The sequence below is a fragment of the Zonotrichia albicollis genome, chromosome 1, assembly GCF_047830755.1.
Source record: "Zonotrichia albicollis isolate bZonAlb1 chromosome 1, bZonAlb1.hap1, whole genome shotgun sequence".
In the NCBI taxonomy this organism is placed as follows: Eukaryota; Metazoa; Chordata; class Aves; order Passeriformes; family Passerellidae; genus Zonotrichia; species Zonotrichia albicollis.
In genome coordinates, this window is record NC_133819.1 from 49,474,615 (window position 1) to 49,494,965 (window position 20,351).

General features: G+C 39.3%; 2 long non-coding RNA genes across 4 annotated transcripts in view; one reads left to right on the forward strand and one right to left on the reverse strand.

The window, feature by feature from the left end:
- The window catches only part of LOC113459133 (uncharacterized), a 117,558-nt gene that overhangs the window by 34,670 nt on the left and 62,537 nt on the right, over positions 1-20,351 (reverse strand). For 2 of the 3 annotated variants that reach the window (XR_003380032.2, XR_012580362.1), the window contains exon 3: positions 17,482-17,610. The exons of the other annotated variant lie outside the window; for it this stretch is intronic. This is a non-coding gene — a long non-coding RNA (uncharacterized LOC113459133). Of the gene's footprint in view, positions 1-17,481; positions 17,611-20,351 lie in introns of those variants that run through there. 3 annotated transcript variants of the gene reach the window in all.
- LOC141729127 (uncharacterized) overlaps positions 15,389-20,351 on the forward strand; it is a 30,379-nt gene continuing 25,416 nt past the window's right edge. The window contains exon 1 of the long non-coding RNA XR_012580361.1: positions 15,389-15,967. This is a non-coding gene — a long non-coding RNA (uncharacterized LOC141729127). The remainder of the gene's footprint in view (positions 15,968-20,351) is intronic.

Below are 20,351 nucleotides of genomic sequence, written 5' to 3' on the forward strand. Positions count from 1 at the left end.
ATATAAAAACCTCAGTTAAAAATGGGACTGAGCTACAACATTTGCTCAGGGATGTCATTGGTAAAGATGAGCATTAGCATATTGCGTGGGAAGTACCTGAGACATTCAAGAACAGGAGTAGTGGAAATGGAATCAAATTGCCTAGTACAAAAGTGGCATCAGCTTGCACTTACAGACTAGAAACAAGAAGCTTTTCTCTGAGCTGAGAACTCATTAGTCAGTGATGACAGACAGGGAAAAAGGCCTGAGGGTTATTCATGGAAGACAGGATGACTGAGCCATGATGGAAAGTGTAAATACAGTCCTTGTTGTTAGCAGGTGAAAAATGTTTCTGGTAGAAACGGGAAAGTATTAGTGCCATTATAGAGCTCATAGGTGTCACAGAGGTACCAACTGCAGTACACTTCCAGGCAGTCTTATTTAAACAGAAAAAACATTGAATCACAAGCAGGTAATCAGGATAATTAAGGAAACAAACAGCTTCATCTTCCAAAAGGATGGGAACAGAAGTAAAACAAAAGCTTCAGGAGCTATGAATGCTGTCCACAAGCATAACAGAGAATAAAAATCTTCTAGGAAAGGTGAAGATCTAAAGGACAATACCTGCACTGAAAATCATCAATCTGTCATGATCACAGATTAAGACAGAGGTCAGAAGAAAAGATAAGTAGTAAAACAAACTCAAAAAGGAACAAAAACTCCTTCTAGTTTTAGGGTGCAACATGAACCTCTTCCTGGCATGGTTACATGACCTGAGCACATGCTAAACAGATTTGCCTCAGCCCAAGTGGACCCTTCCAGTTCCATACCTCGATGCATTGCTCTTAAAAACATAATATTTCCCTCCCATTCCCCCTTTGGCATTCCTAACTCAATTATCAGTAGTTGGACTTAGCTGGTGTTTTGAAATCTGTGTATGTTTAGGAGTTCTAAAAGGATATTCTTTTCCTTTTTACTCAGCTTTTTCAGCCCTTCTTTCTGAACCAGCTGAATTTTCAATACTGCTATGAGTACCTGAAGTATCCTGATAAAGTCGTGGTATAAATCAAATGGGTGAGATTGAGACTTTAATCCTGCTAAAAAATATGCCTGTTACCAGAAAATAAAGCACCATAGCAGGAAGAGATGTACTTTGGCTCTAAAAAATAAAGAGACAAACAAACATACAGACAAAAAAAAACTTGTTACAAATTATTCAATGTGTGATAGTCAATATACCATCTGATTATAGCAATTCTAGAAAGATTTATCTTACATAATCTTCTGTGATGTTACATGTACTGAATCATCTAATGTATGAGTATTAATTTAAGCAGATAATGGCTGAGAAGCTGATTATGAGTAGCTTGGAAGATGTTGTGAGAAGAGTTTGACATTTTTTAAAACCTTTCAATGAAGGGGGGGGGGGTCAGTCTTATATTACGATTGCTTGCAATGATCCTGTAGCATCCTTTACACAATACTACTGCAATAGGCTTCTTTTTCAGTCTGACTTACAGCCAGAAAGGCCTTTGGTGTTATGGACCACCCTGGGAGTAAACTGCTTTCACTTTCTTTTACATTTCAGCAGCAAGAAATAATTTCTCATTTTTTTTGGCATCAAGAATACTCTTACTTACAGAAGTGGCAGTGAGAGTTGGTTATACCCTGGATGGACACTTAGCATCAGCACTGGACAATACTTAGACCTTTTTTCTCAAGCAGGACACTTGCATTGGCCATGAATCTCCTCATTCTTAGATGAGTAATGAAATATATCTAAGTGAAAAGCATTCCACTTTGCTGGCTGTATTTTGGGTACAATAATTAACAGAACAGAAAAAAAACACAGATAAAGCAAAACGTTAAAACACACAGATCTCAGATTTCAAAAGATGGCAGAGGAAGGGAAAATGTGAGACAAGGTAGAGATTTTTCATCAGAAGAAACCATGCTAAAGCAGGCAGAGACACACCAGCACAGAATTTGAGTGGAGGGAGCTTCCCATCCAAAACTGTCCCCTCCCACAGTGTACAACCTGTACCTCAACAAGATCACTCCAGACTTCCCAGAGCCCACCCTGGAAAAGAAAAGTGAGGACTTTAAATAGCCATAAAACATGTTCAAAGAACTCTAATGTCTCTTCAGCACTACCTCCTCCATCTTGTCCAATTTTGATTCCTCTTTGGTCTAAATGTGGCTGAATTTTAACCTTTGGTTAATTATGATTCTGTTCAATTTAGGTTAAAGGCTATTTTCTATGCCGAAGTCACTCCAGAATATCATAGAATAGTTTTGGTTGGAAGGACTTTTATAGGTTACCTAGTCAACCAGAACATCATTAGAAACAGGATATAAGGCCAAAGATATGTCTTTAACTTACACTCTCAGAGAAGCGTAGTAAGAATTTATGAAATTATGTGAGAGGATGGTATTTAAGGGACCTCATGAAAATTTTCCATCAGTTTTTGTCCTCTGCAGGTGTAAAACACTCAGCCAGCAATGCAAACTGTGTGTTAGCTTTTTGTTTTCATCAGATTGAATCTCCCACTTAAACGCAGAAGGGCAGATTCCTGAGTACATCCAGAACTCCAGGTAGGCCCTGGCATCCCAGGTAAGCAGAGATTTGTATTAGATCATGTCTCCCTGTAGATGTAAGATTTAATGACCTGTTTTTTAACCTAGACCTGCTGATCAGACGACCATGCCATCAATCACAGTTACCGTCATGGGGACTCAGCTTCTGACATGGTTTAAAGGGTGGATCGTCCACTGTAGTAGGAACAGTGGAAAGCCTTGTTGGTGTTTTGAAAAAGAATAAAGGCTGCCTACTGCTGGATTCCTGGACTAGTGACAGAGGCTTTGCTGAGAGACAATTGACCTGAAACTCTTCTTCTACCCTACCAAAAATAAGAAACCAAAACCAACCCTTCCATTACAGTACATTTAGTTTATGCCCCAAATTTGGGCTCATATGGAGTAGTTCTCTGCTCATCCTAAAATGATCTCTGCCTTTTCCCAGCCTCCCTGTTCTTCTGCTCATGCATTTTGCTTCAGTTGGACAGGAGCCACCCATGAGGTACAGAACAAAGCAGGGAAAATAATTACAGAAAAATAAACCCCATTTTTCAGCTAATTTGCTGATATATTTGACAATGCACTCAATTTTTAAAAGTAAAAATGCACTCTCTGACTGCAGCTTCCCAGCAGCTGGCTTTTCTTTTGATTTGTCAACCTATTGAGAAGGCAGATATTAAAATCATTAACCACCTTTCTCTGGAACTATACTGAACCCATAATCAATTCAATTTTTAATAGCTGTTTAACGTCCCAACAGGAGTGATTTTATAGGCTAGCTTCCAAATTTCTCCACTGACTACTGAATCAACTAACAAGAGTTTGTGTTTTCAGTCGTGTATGTAAAGAAACTATAAATGAGTCCTTATTTCACAAATGCAATCCCGTAATATATTGTGTACTTCTCTTCTGATCCAACGAGGCTTAGATGAATGTCCTTCATTTCAAGGACACTTCCCTCAATTCAGTAATGCTCTCTAAAAAGGGGGGATAATTAATGTACCTAAAGTTATGTGCATTGTTAAGCTCTTTCCCACAACAGGTGCTGTGCTCAGGTGCATTTGGACAGGATCCAGATACTTGGAGCTACCAGACTGGAAGTGTATCAGACAGTTAAAAACCCCCATTTCCTGTGAATCACAGCAGAAGTTCCTCATTGGTGTTCAAAGCCTGTAAAATCATTGCAGCTATTTAATGATCTTATCAACAGAATCCATGTTTTAAAGATTCCTTTCTGATTTCTGAGATATCCAGAATGGGAAATTGGACTCCTCTTATTTATTGTTTCCAGAGATCTTTTCAGATAATCTTTTTACGGAATTCGTAAGCTCTTCTAATTAGACCAGAAGCACTTCAAGCCATGCAATGTGTTGCTCTGTTGCTGGAGTAGATGTAGAAAGAAATTAGTATCCAGGCTTAAATGTTATGTGGCTATTGCTGACTTAAACAGGAATGATGGTTTTAGTGGGATCTTGAGCCAGAAATCTAATTTTCTATCTGCTTTTATAACACAGCAAAATGAGCAGTCATGAGGTAAACCTATGACAGGTTAGAAATGAGAAATTTTAAGGGCTATTTAACTTTTTTTAAATGTTCCCAGAGGACTGGCATAAACTTACCTAGTGCCTCTACTTCTGTAATTCTGATATAGTGGGAGAATTCACGGTGTTGACAGTGGTTTATTCAGTGAGCTCCTACAGCTTGGTAGTAACCTTGGCAAACATAAAAACTAGGAGGGTTATCACAGAATCTGCAAATCTGAAACAGACTTTCAGATTAGTTTGTACTTAATACATTTTTCATGAACCTTATTTTGCAGTCTTGTTTTGTTCTAAGTTTTTTGTTGTTCATTTTTGGTGCTAATACTTCCTTTAAGAAAGAACTGTTCATTTTCAAATTAATTGGACAAAAAGTAGAGTTTGAAAGAGAGTCTAGACAACTTTATTCCTGATCTATGTGTAAAATAAGAGCCATCCAAAATAGTATTCATGTGCTCAACATATGCCATCAACGAATGAATATAGCCAGGTGAAGAAATAAATTGCTGAAGGTCACAGTTATTGATGGACAGTCTGCTCAGATACAAGACAATGGATGGAAATGAGCACGGCCAGGTCATACTCAGCACTTGTAAACAAGTTTGGTTTTGCACCACAGAATGAAAAGATCCAAAGGAAAGAATGAGCCCATGCCAAAAATTAAGCAGATGGGAAATACCTGTACTAGGCAGTGAGAGGAAAATTCTAATCATCACAGTTTTAAATCAACTATCAGGCAGGACCTGTATCCATAACTTGTGCCCTGAATGACATGTATAATTGTTGCTGACAATATAAAATTTATTCCAGATTTATGCTGAGGTTACTGAGAGCAGAGGCCGATCTTTTAATATGAAATGGGTCCCCTGAGAGACATTGCCTGGTAGCAGAGAGTGAGAATTTGCGTCACATAAGCAGCAATGACACTGAGATCAGAAAGTGGCTTGTCAGCATTCTGAGAGAAAAGCACGCACAGAAGTACTCAATTTTTTGATTTAGTGTCTGATGTATCTGGCCCTAGAGAAAACCTTTGGGTCTCGGCATCAAGGAAACTGTACAGGTCTTTGCCTTTCTGACCCAGGCCCTGCTCCACCATCACTACCCAGTAAAAACATCTGTATCAACATAGGTCTCACATCTGACCACCTTTTACAAGGAACTGTGATGAAAATAATATCTGAGCAGTCATACACAATTTCACAGAGGCTGCAAGCTTCTTGGAAGAAAACCTGGAAATGTTTCTCAGCCACATATCTTTATAGAGGGTGCAAAATGTGGAACTGACCTTGGTAAAATCCTTGAGTTCAAGCAAAGATGGAAATGAGTAAAAAGAATTAGCTGTGCCCTTACAAGTAGTAGCAGCCATCTCCTTCTTTATTTCAGCACAGATCTGGGCTCTAATGTACACCTCTGCAGCAGCCCAAAGGGGCCATAAAGCCACACTGGCTGAGAAGCTGGAGACTCTCCTTGCACAGCAAATTCATGCGCTGCAAAGTCAGAAACACCAGCTCGTATTGTTCTCCCTCCCTGTGGAGGTGATGTAGGCAAATGTCAGCAGCAGCCCACAACCACAGACCTCCAGCTGCTGGAGCAGCTGTTGGAGCCAGAGCTGACCTGGAAAATATTAGAATAATCTTAAGGCTTCTTTGAATCATTCCAAGAGCTAAACCAGCTGGCTTAATATTGCACACTTGCCCCTCTCAGACCTACTGTCAGGATTTCCTTTTCCACAACTCAAATCCTTCCTCACATAGAAAGAAAGCCATGGATGCAGATTATCTTCTCCAGAAGACAGAGCTAAAAGGCTGCTGAATATGTCGAGTCCTGGATTTGAGGGGGAGCAAGAGTAAAGATTATCCAGGTGCTGCTACCAGCATATTTTCTTATTTCATTGTAAGTCTTTAGTAAATGACTGACAGTGCTTCATACAATTTAACCAACTGCTGCCCTCATTTAATGCCACATGTACCCAAATCCTTTCCTTCTGCCAATCAGACTTCAAGTGTGCCTTCCAAAGTTTGTCTCAGAGTAAAATCCATCATTTTTACCACACTGATACAAAAATCCATCCAGCAGAGTTCTCTTGATCAGCAGGAGGGGAACAAGACATTTCCTGGAATAAAGCTCTTCATTAAAAAACTTTCTCTAACAGGGAAGCATAGTAGGGTTGCTACAGCATGTAATTAGAAGTCAAAGGACTAAAGCTTAAATAAAAAAGCTGTGTGACTGAGTTATTAACTTCCTTAGCTATTAATTTGCAATATATACCAACTCATCTCCATCACAGGGATGTTGAGAGACTTAATCAGTGAATATACCTGAAGCACTATAAAATGTTGAAAAGCCGAATACTTGGCTTTATGAAGGTGACCATTTTAGTAAATACTGATATAACTGAAATAGGGCAGGTAAATTTTGAGCCAAAAGAATAAAATGAACCTGTGGCGGAACTTTAACACTTTCCTCTCTCCATAGCTGGGAGAAATTTACTCGGAGAACAAGAGTAAAATGCACTTTTTACTCTTTAGTCTGTTTTTACTCCATTAGTCTGTTTCTGAGCAATTCTGTTATTTGAATGATTCTTTTTTGTAGCCTTAAACATATATCTGGGTATCAAAACTTATGAGCTAATCTGGTAACAAACAAAAACTTATCTGGCAACAAAACTTTTGAGCACTTGGGCCCAGGATTCTTTTCCTACAGCAGAGAAAAGAATTTTCATCTTCTACTGAAAGCCTTCCTTAATTTGTCAAAAGAATTAAAGAAGAAAAAGAAAGTCCTCAGAAAAAGATGAAAGTTACAGCAGCAAAAAAAATCACACTCACTATAACTAAACCTTTCACTTGGTAACACATTATAACCATTGGAAACAACACAGACTTCTATTTTCCTTTTATAAAAGCCAAGTTCCATTTAATGAGCCATTTAAGGACAACTGTGTGCAGTTTTGGGGACCACATTATAAAAAATAGACACTGAGCTATGAGAGGGCGCCCAGAGGAGGGCCATGAGGATGGTGAAGGGCCTTGAGGGGAAGGAAGCTGTATGAGGTCCAGCAGGCTGTCTGTTCAGCCTGGAGAAGAGGAGACTGAGGGGAGACGTTGTAGCAGACTCCAGTTTCCTTGTGAGGGGAAGCGAAGGGGCAGGTACCAATCTCCTCACTCTCACAACCAGTGACAGGACATGAGGGAATGGAACAAAGCTGAGTCAAGGGAGATTTAGGTTGTACATCAGGAAAAGGTTCTTCCCCCAGGGAGTAGTTGGGCACTGGAAAAGGCTCTCCAGTGAAGTGGTCACAGCGCCAAGCTTGACAGAGTTCAAGAAGCATTTGGACAATGCTCTCAGGCACATGGTGTCACTCATGGGCAGGAGCAGGAGTTATACTCAATGACCCTTGAGGGCTCCTTCCAACTTAAAATATTATTTGATTCTATCATAACTTAAAGTGAGTATGAAGACCAGAATCTCATCATGGTGGAAGGGTGAAGGAACCTCTGAAGATTATCTAGTCCAATCCTTTTATTCAATCAAGGTCAGCTACAGCAGGATGCCCAGGACCATGTCTAGTCTAGTTTTGAATACTTCCAGGTGTGGAGATTGCACAACCTCTCTGAGCAACTTGTGCCAGTGTCCACAGAGAAAAAATTATGCTTAGATGAAATCTCTTGTAACTAAACCTGTTCCCATTATCTCTTGTCCTGTCATAAGGTACTATTGAGGCAGTCTGGCTCTCCCTTATTACCCCCTCAGGTATTAATACACACACTGAAGAGATCCCCCTAAATCTTATCTTCCAAGAACAACCCCAGCCACCCTAGTTTCTTCATGCGAGAGGGATGCCCCAACTCCTTAATCATCTCTGTGGTCATTAACTGACCTTTTTCACACCATGCCTGTTTTGCACCAGGGAGCCCAGGAGTGAACCCTTCTCCATGTGTGGGCTCACCGGTGCTGAACAGAGACAGAAAAGTTCACATTAATCGAATCCTCAGTAGTATATTTAAGCAAGCACATAATCCTTCCATATTCTCTACACCGTGAGATGGTGGCACCTGGGCACACAGAACTACCGTGACCATGCACCTGAATTGCGACATCCACAAAAGTCCCAAGAAAATTCTGCACCAGCAGAGCATTGGAAGGAATGGCCCAGCAGGAGTGGAGGCTGAAAAAGGAGGAAGAACAGAGGCACCAAACCGCAGCCACACATAAAATAGCTTCTTAAACACACCTCTCCTGCTTTCCTTTTTAGGAGTCAGCAAACAGAATGGTTTGAAAAAATCCCCAGAAGCAGGCAATTTTGTCAGGTCTGTCACAAAATAATGTAAACTAGAAGCCCTCTTTTCCTTATAACCACAATACACAGCTGGAAGAATTTAGTAAAGAGATTCACGTGTCTGTTATAGGGCACCACTTTGATAGTGCATTTTCAGGGGACTGACTGTTCATCATTGTTCTGAAGAAATAGTGAGATTAATCATGAATTGCTGAAGTAGGAACCCAAGTGACACTACAGCCCTCTGTACCACTTGCTACACAAACACATGTAGGCCAGCCTCAAAGAACTTGCAAACTAAACAAAGCAAAGGGAAAGAGCATTACACAGTTTGGAAAGATTAACTGTTTCCATCAAAACAGTTCAACAAAGACTCAAATTTTCCAGAGTGTCTGAACTATCTCTGCGTCCAGACCCAAAAAATCTGTACCTCGTGAGACTCTCTTCAAGACTTGGCCAGAGCTGTGGAGCACCAAGATGCTGCAGAATACTGCAAGACAAATGAAAATGTATCCAAGAATCAAGTCCTCAGCAGAATTATCCTCTAATAATCATATAATGCCGAATTCATGTGTAAGAAAATTTATTTTTTTTCCCTTGATATCACAAATTACCTTGACTCCGAACTTTGCTTCTAGAACTTTTCCAGAACTGCACTTATCTCTGGCATTTCTCTGCTTGCCTTTGTCTTTTGACATGATGTTATTCAGGTCTTCCTTGCTGTTCAAAACAGATTCTAGTAAGAGAGAGAATATTTTTTGAAAAATAAAAAAGATCTGCAAGCAGGGGTACTTACGCATGAGGCGTTCATGACAAGAGGAGCAGTGCAAAACCCTAAAGGTTACAAAGAGCAATAAATAATAATTTTGTCACAACTATGCGGAACTGGCACATTTTGGATGGAATTCATGAAATCAGGAGAAATAAACAATGCCAGGAACTTGGAGACAAAGTAAAAAAAATGAAATTATTCATAGTAATTTACAGAGAACACCACCAGGTTACAACTCACTAAAAGCACAGGAAGCATTACGTAAACCAGACAAGTTTATATAGAAAGCATGTATGAAAGGCTGCATCTTATCATCATAACATAGTTAACTGTGGAAAATCCTCTATTTTGTGGCTTTGCATGGCATTGTGAATGCCCTTCAAAAACTGATGTAAGGAATGAAAAATCATTTGGGTTCTGGATGGACTTAATGGGCTCAAAGCTGTATCATGTGGAAGCACATCTTGCAAGCTTGGAAAGGAGTAGGCACTTGAGGGCTTTACAGCATGTTTATACAGGCTCAGACACTAAGACAAAGATCATCCTGTATTTTAGAGTGTATGACCTCTTGAGACCAAATATCCTTCACTAATCAGTAAATAAATAGCAGAGAACAATGAAGTCCTAACTTTGAAAGGCCTGAAGAGGAGGAAGTAAGGGAAAAAGGGGCTTAGCAGGTTAGAATAAAATTTTCACCTTACAGAAATACAACCAGTTTCAGAAGAAACTGGTATGGACTAGAGAAAATGGCCTGGAAACAAATCAGAAACAAATCAAAGCCCTTGATTTCAAAATCTCTGTAACTGGCAAATCAGAATTAAGGTCATCTTATTGCACTGATGTGTTTTAAAAAATAAAAAATTCTGCTGCTGTCACAGTGTCGAAACAAATACCTATATCTGTATATCAAGCAGATGTCAGACATTGTAGAGGTGTACACACACTTGCAACTTTAAATGGATTTTTTTTTTTAATTGAAGACAATCTGTTGCCCTAATTGCAACATACACAAAAATCTTGGTTGGAGGGAAAAGTGCTGATTTTTTTTTCCACAAACAGAACCTGTGTTCTGAGTACAAATGAACTGAAATAAAAGAAACAGTAGCATCTTTAGACAGAACCAGGCCTGTGTCTAGGTGCTATTATTTTTCCTTTTCACCCTAACACTTATTTGCAAACATAAAAAGAGTGTTGAATAAAATATTGTGTTTGTATTGCAGCTAGAAATAATAATAGTGTCCTTTTCTGAGACTAGATAATTTCTCATTCCTGGAAATATGGACTGGTTTTCCACCAAAAAAAGTATTTGTGGAAATGTCATCACTGACATTTATTTAACTACTCCATAGAATCAATGACTTATTATTGTTGTTATAGTCACAGCCTCAACAAAGATGCAGATGTAAATGGAGTATTTTAAACCAAAAACAAGCTTCCTCAATAAAGAATCTAGGTGCAAAACAGTACAGAAATTATACTTTTACTATAACAATATCAGACTTCTGTAAGATATCCACACAAATCTTTGAGAGGTAGATCTTTAAGAGGGACCTTTAAGAATGCATGTCAAGAAAACACACGTCCTGAAGGCTCGTTCAAGAAGAGGCATTCTTTTATGCTTAGGTGACCAGCAACTGCAGAGTTTGACCCTGAAGCTAAGGTTCAAGCCACTTGCTTCCACAGCATCAGCTGATACAAACCTGCATCCCACACAGGTGCAAAATTAGCAGTCAGCGACAATACGCCATGGACTTTGCAACCAAAAGGGGCATCACATCTTCCCTGGTGAGACTCATGAGGCAATATGTGATCTAACAGGACATCTTCCCCTCTTTCCCATCACACAGACCAGTTTTTCCATTTTATAATAAATTGTCTGTTATGCCACATGTCATTCAAACTATTGGTTTAGCCAAGAATTTAAAGGGACTCCAAGAAATAGACCATTATGCCCACATCTTAATTTCTGTGTTCATTTAAGTGCCAATCATCTCAGAAAAAACATCAGTTGAGCTAGAAGAGGCGCAAAGAAACATAATAAAGGTGCAAATTTTGGCACAGCTTCCAAACAAGGAACAACTAACACCTTGTGATTCCTCAATTTGAAAAAACAGATCATGAAGATGGAGATCAAGAGGCATTGGAAAACTTGCAGAAGGCATAAATAGAATAGGAAACAATTACTCTTTTTTATTTTTTTTTTTCCTGGTACAAGAACTAGTAGGTATCAAACAAAGCTTTCCGAATGCACTTTCAATACAAAGAACACATAGTTCAGCTGCAGAATTTGTTAACAAACCTGTGGAATACTAAAAATGCACATCTGTAAAAAAAATGCTCAGAAAAAAAGATGGTGGAGAGAAAAATTAGTTAATTCATCCATCAAAGGCCCTTAAACATCAAGACATCATGCCAACCTGAGGACCTCAAACTCAGATGAGGAAGAGTTTACCAGCAAGGAGGACTAAATCCTTGCCCTGTACTTCTGTGGTTGGCATATCCTGTATGTCTGCCCAGTGCAAGATACTGTGCCACATGGCCCAATGCAGTCATGATAATGATCAGTTAAACCTCTTTCAAAAAGAAGCCATGAGAGGAAAGCAAAGATTTCTTGCAGACTCAAGGGTCTGCAAGGAGGGCATTTAACTGCATGCCTAGTTCTGAGTTCATTCTTAAATTTAGTACAACTAAGGCTCAAGCATAAATCCTTTCTGAAACTGAGGTGTTTTCTGGGATTGGAGGTCTTGTTATTACTGTTTATATCAATGTTTTTGCACAGTTGTCTTCACTCTCTGTTACTGTTTTCCCAGATATAAAAAAAAAGCAAAATGTGCAGAGTGTTGCAAATATTCATTAAGTGCAGACTTTCGTGACTTAATTACATCAAAGCTTTGTTGTCAAAGCTTATTATAGCTCCCCTGTACTGCAGGGAAGTTTGTCAACCAAAGATTCTTATCATCTGCAAAGAACAAAATATTTTTATCCACAGTTTCTAATATTCACTAATATTAAAACATGTATTTATTTTGCTATGACGCTCAAATTGAGCAGATGAAAAACTCCCAAAGCATTTTCTTTAAAACATTAATTATTTATAGCTGCCAGTGAGTTTCAGGTATACTTTGATTTTAAAAGTTCACTGCTCATGCTCCATTCAAAACATACAGAGCGAGAAAAAATAAAGACCTAAAGGAATTTGTGTGTTCAGTGACACTAATGACTAAGACTCTGGTCATGTTTTCTAGATTTAATAACACATCCTATAGCCTTTTGGACTAATCAAATGAAAGTAGGGGATTTATGTTCCAGTGTGCTGTAAGAAGAGGGCTTAGAAGACTCCCAAAGTAATTTCGTTTGACATTCAAAGCTATTTGATTGCAGTTTCTGAACATTTCTACCCCATTTGTATTCAGCATGGGGTAATCTCAATTTTGTCATGTTTTGAGTCTGACTAATACATGGTACTGGTCTCTTTTCTTCCTGTTCTGCAGTGCTGATTGCTTTCATACCACTAAGGCAAAAACATTGTGAGTACATTCAAAATTGCTAACATTAGAAAAATCCCAGTATCACCAGCATATTGGAGTTTATTGTGTAATATTCAGGGATCTGAAATTGAAGGGGAAAAAAAGAAAGAATTATTTTATATTAATGGTAAGGAATTTTCTACCCCTGCAAATTTTACAAAGACAGTGCAAAAGCTGTTTCTAATATATTTTTCAGAGGACAAAATGCTGATGCAAAAACATTTGTGAGATTGTATTATACTAAAGATTTTCTGTTACACCTTACTTATCAATAATCTTACAGGTACTGTACAAAAGGTGCAGTCTGCTTTAAATTTGGCAGCAGAGAAAACTAGCATCTTCAGCAATTTCTCTTGGCTAAAGGACTGGGCACTTTTGCAGCATGGTCACAGGGTCAGACGTCCAGCTGCTGCCTGAAATTATGATGTAACAAATCCAAGAAGCTGCACAAATATTCAAAAAACACTGAACCCTGAAGCATGTCAGATTTCCAACCATCACTCCAGTTTTGACAGGATAGGGAGTTTTGGCTTTCTAGAAAAAGCACCATTTGTAGTTAAGTGGATGCTCCAGTTCATGTCAGCTATTTTCACACTCAGGATTTCTCTCCTGCCTTTGTTCCAAGGCTGCCCTAAAAGTTGTTACAGCAATAAAAGCTGTTTTGTTCAAAATCTCTACAGATATCTCATGAAAAATGCTCTCATCTTCACACCCCAACTGCTTGCCCTGCTTTCACTGGCAGCTGAGCTAGGACTTCTGTGAGTGCAGGGCATAGCACTGGATTTGTCCTTGGCTGGGTAACAGAGCTCTTGCAAATGAACCCATCCAGCCCTGACTTGCCTTGAAAACACAGCAAAAACCTCAAGGAAGAAGACTTCCTCGTTCTGCTGATAGGGAGGAAGATAAGTGGAAGCTTAAAAAAAAACAGTGATAAATGCTGGCTACTGCCTATTCACTGGTACAGGTTTTTTAATGCTGCTGGTTGGATGGGGGAGGGAATCACAGAATGGAATATCACGTTGGAAAGTACCTCAACGACCATCTGATCCAACCCACTGGAAGAAGCACAGTGGAACAATTATGGCCTGCTAAACCCAGCAGCTGTCAAAGACTTCAGAAGCTGAAGTGCCTGGTGATAGACAATTCTGGAGGCCTCAGAACAAACATGTTCATACAGGTCTCATTTGTTTCTGTGCTGCCTCTCCCTCATCTTCCATCTAAAATTCAGCAGCACCTGGGTTGCTGAGCAATGTTTCTGGCAAGATTCCTGAATCAGCCAGAGAAGGGATCCTCTCTGCAGGCTGCCACACCCAGAGCCAGCCACTATCCTGCAGGAGCATCAACAATGGCTTCCTCAGGAGGGACAAAAAGAGGGCCAGGAAAAGCCTGCCCTTCACCATTTTATTAGCTAGCCCTTCATAAAAGAGAGGTACAGACCTCTGAGCTGGCAGTCAGTGAGAGAGAAGGTCATCAAACCTCAATTTTATGCAGGCTTTTGCTTTGAGGATTTGGGAAGGCCAGGCTGGTCTTTCTCAGTTGCAGAAGCACTAGCTCAGGATGCTCTGCCATGCAAGCAAGCAAACAAAATAGCTTTTAATTTACAGCTTTTAATAAATGGGGTAGGTCAATGCTTTTGTTACCACTCCTGTACCTGACTATTGTCCTGAACCAAATGCAATTAAAACAGGGATTATACTTTGACAGCTGCATTTGTGGTGATATGTATGCACAGCAGAACTCTGCCATGCTTTGAGAGGCTGATCTATTTTTTAGCATCTTGTTATAATTAGAACCAAATGATTTACAATGAATTATTTATTTGATTAATTTCTTCCTTTTTTTCTTTTCTATCAGTGAATTGTCCACAGACAGAATGTTGAATTCTTCAATTCATTTTTAGTTTAAATAATATATTTGATTATTAACTCCAGGTCAGCAAGTTATTCATCATTTGCTAATAATCAAAATTCAGAATTTGTCCAGTGGCATGCTATTTTCTGAGGTTCAAAGGACAGATGGACTTTTTCCTCCTCCGTCTTTGGAGCAATATGCATGGCAAAACATTATGTACACTTCTTAAGTTTTATTATTACATATACAGTCTTAGCTTTTCTTATTGTAAAAAATTGAACTTAAAAAAAAAAAAGCAAAATGAGCTTCTGATGCTAAGCTTTATTGTTTAACCCTAATGTGATTCTGAAGGAAAATTCAATAGAAAATGAGAACAGGATGAAAATTTCTTCCAGATATTTAGAAAATAAATTCTGGAACTTGAGAAAAATTATTATAACAGGCTACAGAATGATTTTGAAAAGTTCAGAGGTGGACACTTCTATGCAATTTTTCAAGCCAGATATTTTTGGTGGTTTTTTTCCTAACCATCTAGTCCCATCTTTTTGCTGGCAAAATAGGAAATTTCTAAGTGGCTTCTAAAATCAATGACAAAAGCAGTTACAAACACAGAAATTCAACTTGGTCATGGAGGACATATGATGTTACAACATACATCACCTTATGGTAAAAATACCTCCTCTGTCTCATCTCATCCAACCCAAATCACCACACCACAAAAATCTGGATCCTAACAACATTTATCCCCAGGTACAAATGTATTTATAATGTGAATGAGTTATTTGGTGACAATTTCCTGCTCTGCAGAGATTCCTTACTTGCAAATAGCAAATATTCACACATTGCCATGGTGCAATATGGCACATTTTCCATGAGGTACAGGCCTCCAAGCTTTCCTCTCCACCTTTCACACACAGCACTTAGAGTTACAACACTCACATTTAGATGACTGTTAGTACAGAACTCTGTTTGTCTTACCAGGTGAGGAAGTTTTTAAGCCTCAGGCTATTTTTAATCTTCTGGATGTTTTTAAGCCTTGAGAAAGGATGCTCTGGTAATTTCCCATTTTAGTCAGCAGGAGTGAAGGCAGACAACGTAATAAACACACAGACGATTGCACACATGAAGACTTGTAAACTTGTCTGTAAATTCTACCACAAATTATTAACAAGCATCTGCAATGTTCCTGCTGAGGAAAAAAATCCTACTTACATAATAGTTCATCACAATAGACGCTGAGTGTTCATACAGATGTATTTTTAGCTGGTTCCTATGGAAACGTGACTTATGTGCTCACACTTTATATATGTTCCTCAATAACTTCTGACCCTATCAGATAATTTCAGCTACCTCTGACAGAATGATGGACTCCTTCAGTTTGGGGAACTGAATCAGCTCAGCCTGCATTAGCCACCTGAGAGTCTACTGACTGAGGCTACAGGATAAGGTAAGGAAAGAAGAGGGTACATATCCTAGTCATGGAGGTGTTGTTATTCAGAGCTCATGAGATACCATGAAACACAAATCCATAGGAAACATCGGTCCAGATGCTTATAGAAATTCTTGTCTGAAAACTACAGGATATTCCACTGGCCCAGAATTAGTTTAAATCTTGAACAAGAAAGATGACCATAAAGTGGTGCTTTCAGTTAAAGCATATAATGAGGAAAGCTTAAATCTGTTATTGCCTTTGACATCAAACTCAGGTCATTCTGTGATTCTAAAAATATCAACCCCAGACACAAAGCTGCTGAGAATGCCTGACTCTTGAACCTGCAAGAACAAATGTAGAGGCATTACTTCAAGGCATGCATGAATGTCGTGTTTAAGTAGGTTGAGAGAGACCTGGTGCTTATAATCTCCTAAAGAACCTTTCTTAATATTCCTTTAAATCTATTCATGGCCTGTATGTTGTGTAATTTTCCTCACTGAGCCCACCAGCTTCAGTTGCTCTTTCCCTACACAGCTTTTATCTTTCCAATCTCATAAGCAGAGCGGGAAACAGTTCAGAAAATCACAACAGCCACCTTTAGGAGAATGTGCATTTGGATTATGAATGCTGTTTCCTCCAGTGGGTGACACCAAGCAGGTCCCGCAGGGAAATCCAGGAAACGCTAACTTCTACTCATTCTTCTTTCCTACCCCAGTTTTCTTGGTGGATCAGTGTAGAAGGTATGTAACAACAAGTGTTCCTTCTGCCTGCTTACTCTTCCACTGCTACAAAGTGAATTTCAGGCACAGCTCTGAAAGATGGTTGCCTGTATACCCTGACATGAAGATGCAGATGCCTGAAGAGCTGGATCAGGTCATTGGTTCTACCTTGTTCCCATGTCCATACCAGTTGCACATCTCCTCCTCCTATGTGACTAATGCTCAAATGTACTGAGTCTTTAATCACTTTCCAAAGAAGAGTCACTTCCAGGACCCCAACTCTCAGCAGAATTCAAGCACCAAATGAATTTGGCACAAAGTCCCAATTTTACATTTTTACCCGGCTAATCCTCACTGTGGCTGTGTCCATAAACCACTACCCATGGAAGTTTCAACAAACTGCAAGTAACTTTCACTTTCAGTAGGTTTTTTGTGTGTTGTTATTTCAGTGCATGTTATTTCAGCAATGCTCAGCAAAATCAAGCATGCTTTTCCTGTTTTTTATACTGTCACACTAATAAGGGATGTTAAGATTCTATGCACAAGGACAGGAGTAGTAATAAGAAGGGAAATTTCTCCAGCACTGCATTTAATTTAAAAGTGCCAAGTACATAAACTCCTCTGGACACTCTAGGAGTTGATATCTTGCTTTGTGGGTGTGTACACACGTCTGTCTGCCTCTGTGTGGCTCTCACACCTGCAGCTCATAATCGTATGTAGTTTCAAACGAGTTGAGAAAATGAAAATTACCTTCAAATGGCAGGAAAATGCATTTGACATACCTCTTGTTCCAGCACTTGCGAGACTCGCTATAATTACTACTGTGAGCTTGCAGGCAGATGGCAAACGAGGCTGCACCTTGAATTCAGTCAGCAGGATGCTGCAGAATTGCTCTCACTAACATTTTGTTCAAGATGTTTCAACACACAAATCTAAAAACTGGCAACCAAGAAATAACTACTGTGATTATTAGTGAGCTTTAAATAACAAGCACATTACATCTCCACCAGTCTTCCACATCTCTCTGCACCCACAGTGTCACCTATGCTGTGCCCAACCCACCTGCATGTGCTTGGCCCCAATTAATGTTATTACAGACTCCAAAATAGAAGGAAGAGTCTGCATTAAGAGATGAAATTGAAAAGGACCAGATTCTGTTCCAAGGGATAAAAAAATAATCTTGCTCATATCAAGGAGATAATTTTGAGACAGCAGTGGCATCCAAGTGACCTGGAGGTTGCCAGCTGCCTGAGTCTTACTGAGCTTTTAATATGACAAAAGGAAGGAAAGGGAGGGGGAAAGGAGAGTTTTGGGAAGATAAGGTTTTAAAAAAAAAAAAAAAAAGGACGTAATAGGCTAAATATCCAGCTGCCTTAAGGCAGAAGGGTTATCTCTATTCCTTTTTTTTTAATCCACCTGGCTCCTTGACTAGGGGATTTGCACAAGAAATCTCTTCCAGTGGAACTGTGGAATAATTTGAGAGATTGCAAAGGAAAGAGTATTTATATGTCTGAACAGCCTTATTAGTTTCACTAATACCAGAGTCCTACCACAGCAACAGAACCAGACAGAAGAGGGTTACTTATGTTTTCTTCCTTCCATTTTAAAAGAAATGGCATTTATGCTGGTGGTTGGTGGTTTTTAATTTAGTTTGCTATGTGAGATGTGATTTTACAGTTCTGGAGTCCCTCTCTACATAGCTCCAGTGCTGGAAAAGCAAACATTGGCTCTCGAGCTGCCGTTGCAGAGCAGCCAGCTACCACACTGTGATTTAGACCACAGCAATGACCACTTTGCAGTATTTCCATAGCCAAGTCCGAGTACTGTATGTAAGGATGAAGTGATTAGGGCAGCTTTCGCTAAGAACAATGAATTTTCCTTTCTGAAATCACTTTAATCCATGTTATTGCACCCAAAACTGCTTGCATAACTCAAGGAAATGGGTGGAGTTCATACTGCAGAGGTAAAACAATTCTTACTGTTTCCTAGCTGTTTATGCTTCTACACTGTTAGGATTTATTTCAACTCACAGAAAGAGGGATTTTAGTGACACAATGCATAAAAGCAAGTTGAAGATTAATAAAGTAGATAAGACTTTCTAAACAAAGTGTTTTTCCATGGCCTGCTCTCAGCATAATGCTGGTGTGAGAGTAGAATCAGGGTCAGTATTTCTACCAAGGGGATTTAAGGGTAATAGCAGAACATCTATTCTTTGTAACACAGGGTGGCTCAGCAGCAGCAAAAGACAACAAATGCAGTACATGGCATATAAAAGGTAGACTAAAGTTCCCATTTTATTCTTCAACTGATGTGCTCAGAAAATCTTAAATTTACTTCTTGTGCATTTGGCAAATAAGAGCAAACATGGAGCTTGTGATGCTGCAAAAGAGTCAAATCTACGCTTGTGTAATTCACTACCTCGATCTTGTGTCTGCAAAGGTTAAGAGGTGAATAGAGCAGCAAATTCTTTGATTGGCAAACCACACCACATGAGCCTTATCACTGCTGCCAATACTGTATTTTGATCAGTCTTTGCAATACATTTTACGTGCAAATGGATCTTTTGTTACAAATATATATCCAAGGTAATAAACACCTGCTTTCCTATGGCCTAGATCTCAAGGTGATTCCCACTTACATTTTATTGCAGATAAATTACATGAGGTCCATGCTGTCCCTTATCTCATTAAATTTATCTTAGGGTAAAACTAAGGTATCTTATGTTTTCTTCATGATCATCAAAGTGTGAAACATACTGTGGGGTTAAAAAAATTAATGCTAGCAATATTCTGCACCTTGGAAAAGACACCCGAGGCCTTCCCTCAAAGAGCATAAAATTACTCACAGGGCAAGCACTTCTGTCCTGCAGATTCCCCTCCAATGGGGTAAGAAAAAAATGCCAGTTTTTCCCACTTTCCCAGTGACACCCCTTGGCTATCTAGGCATCATCTCTTGGTTTTGATGGAATGAAGTGAAATTGTGCTTTGTAGTGAGTGTTACAGGCTGCAGAGACATCAAAACTGAGAACTCTGGTGCTTTGTTGCAAGGGTTAAAATCTGCCAGGAGTAGGGAGCTATTGCTAGATTTGGTCAGTCTGAGATATACTTAGGCACTGAAGAGAAGGCAGAAAAGTAACAAAACTAAGAGAATGTACATATTGCTGAATATATATTTTCATAACCTAGATAGCTGTAGTTAACAAGTTAGAGCATCCTATTTCTGATATAAACAGCAACAAATTAGTAGATGAGGTATACAGGGGTCATGCCTCAGCCAGAGGTCACAAAAATAACACAGGGAAAATAATATGGGGGCGGAGGGAAGCGTCAGCATTTTAACAGGCTTTGCATAATTCTGTGACAGGAACTACAGCAAACAAACCACACAGATCAAGAATCCAGAGGGCTGCAGACAGCACTCAGATCAGAGCAAGGGTGTTCAGTAGGCACAAAAGCTGCTGATCAAAGAGTGACATCCTCGCCATCACCGAGCACCCCGCTCCTTTGCTAAAAGCCCTTTAACACAGCATAGCAGGAAGCACACTCTTTGAGCAGGAGCAAACTTTGAAGAAGGCAGACATGCAAAGAAGCACCATGTATTGGAGCAATTAATACCCAGAAACAAATTCTATTTCCTGCTAATCCTTTCATGTTGTCGAATAGGCAGCCCAAAATAGGATC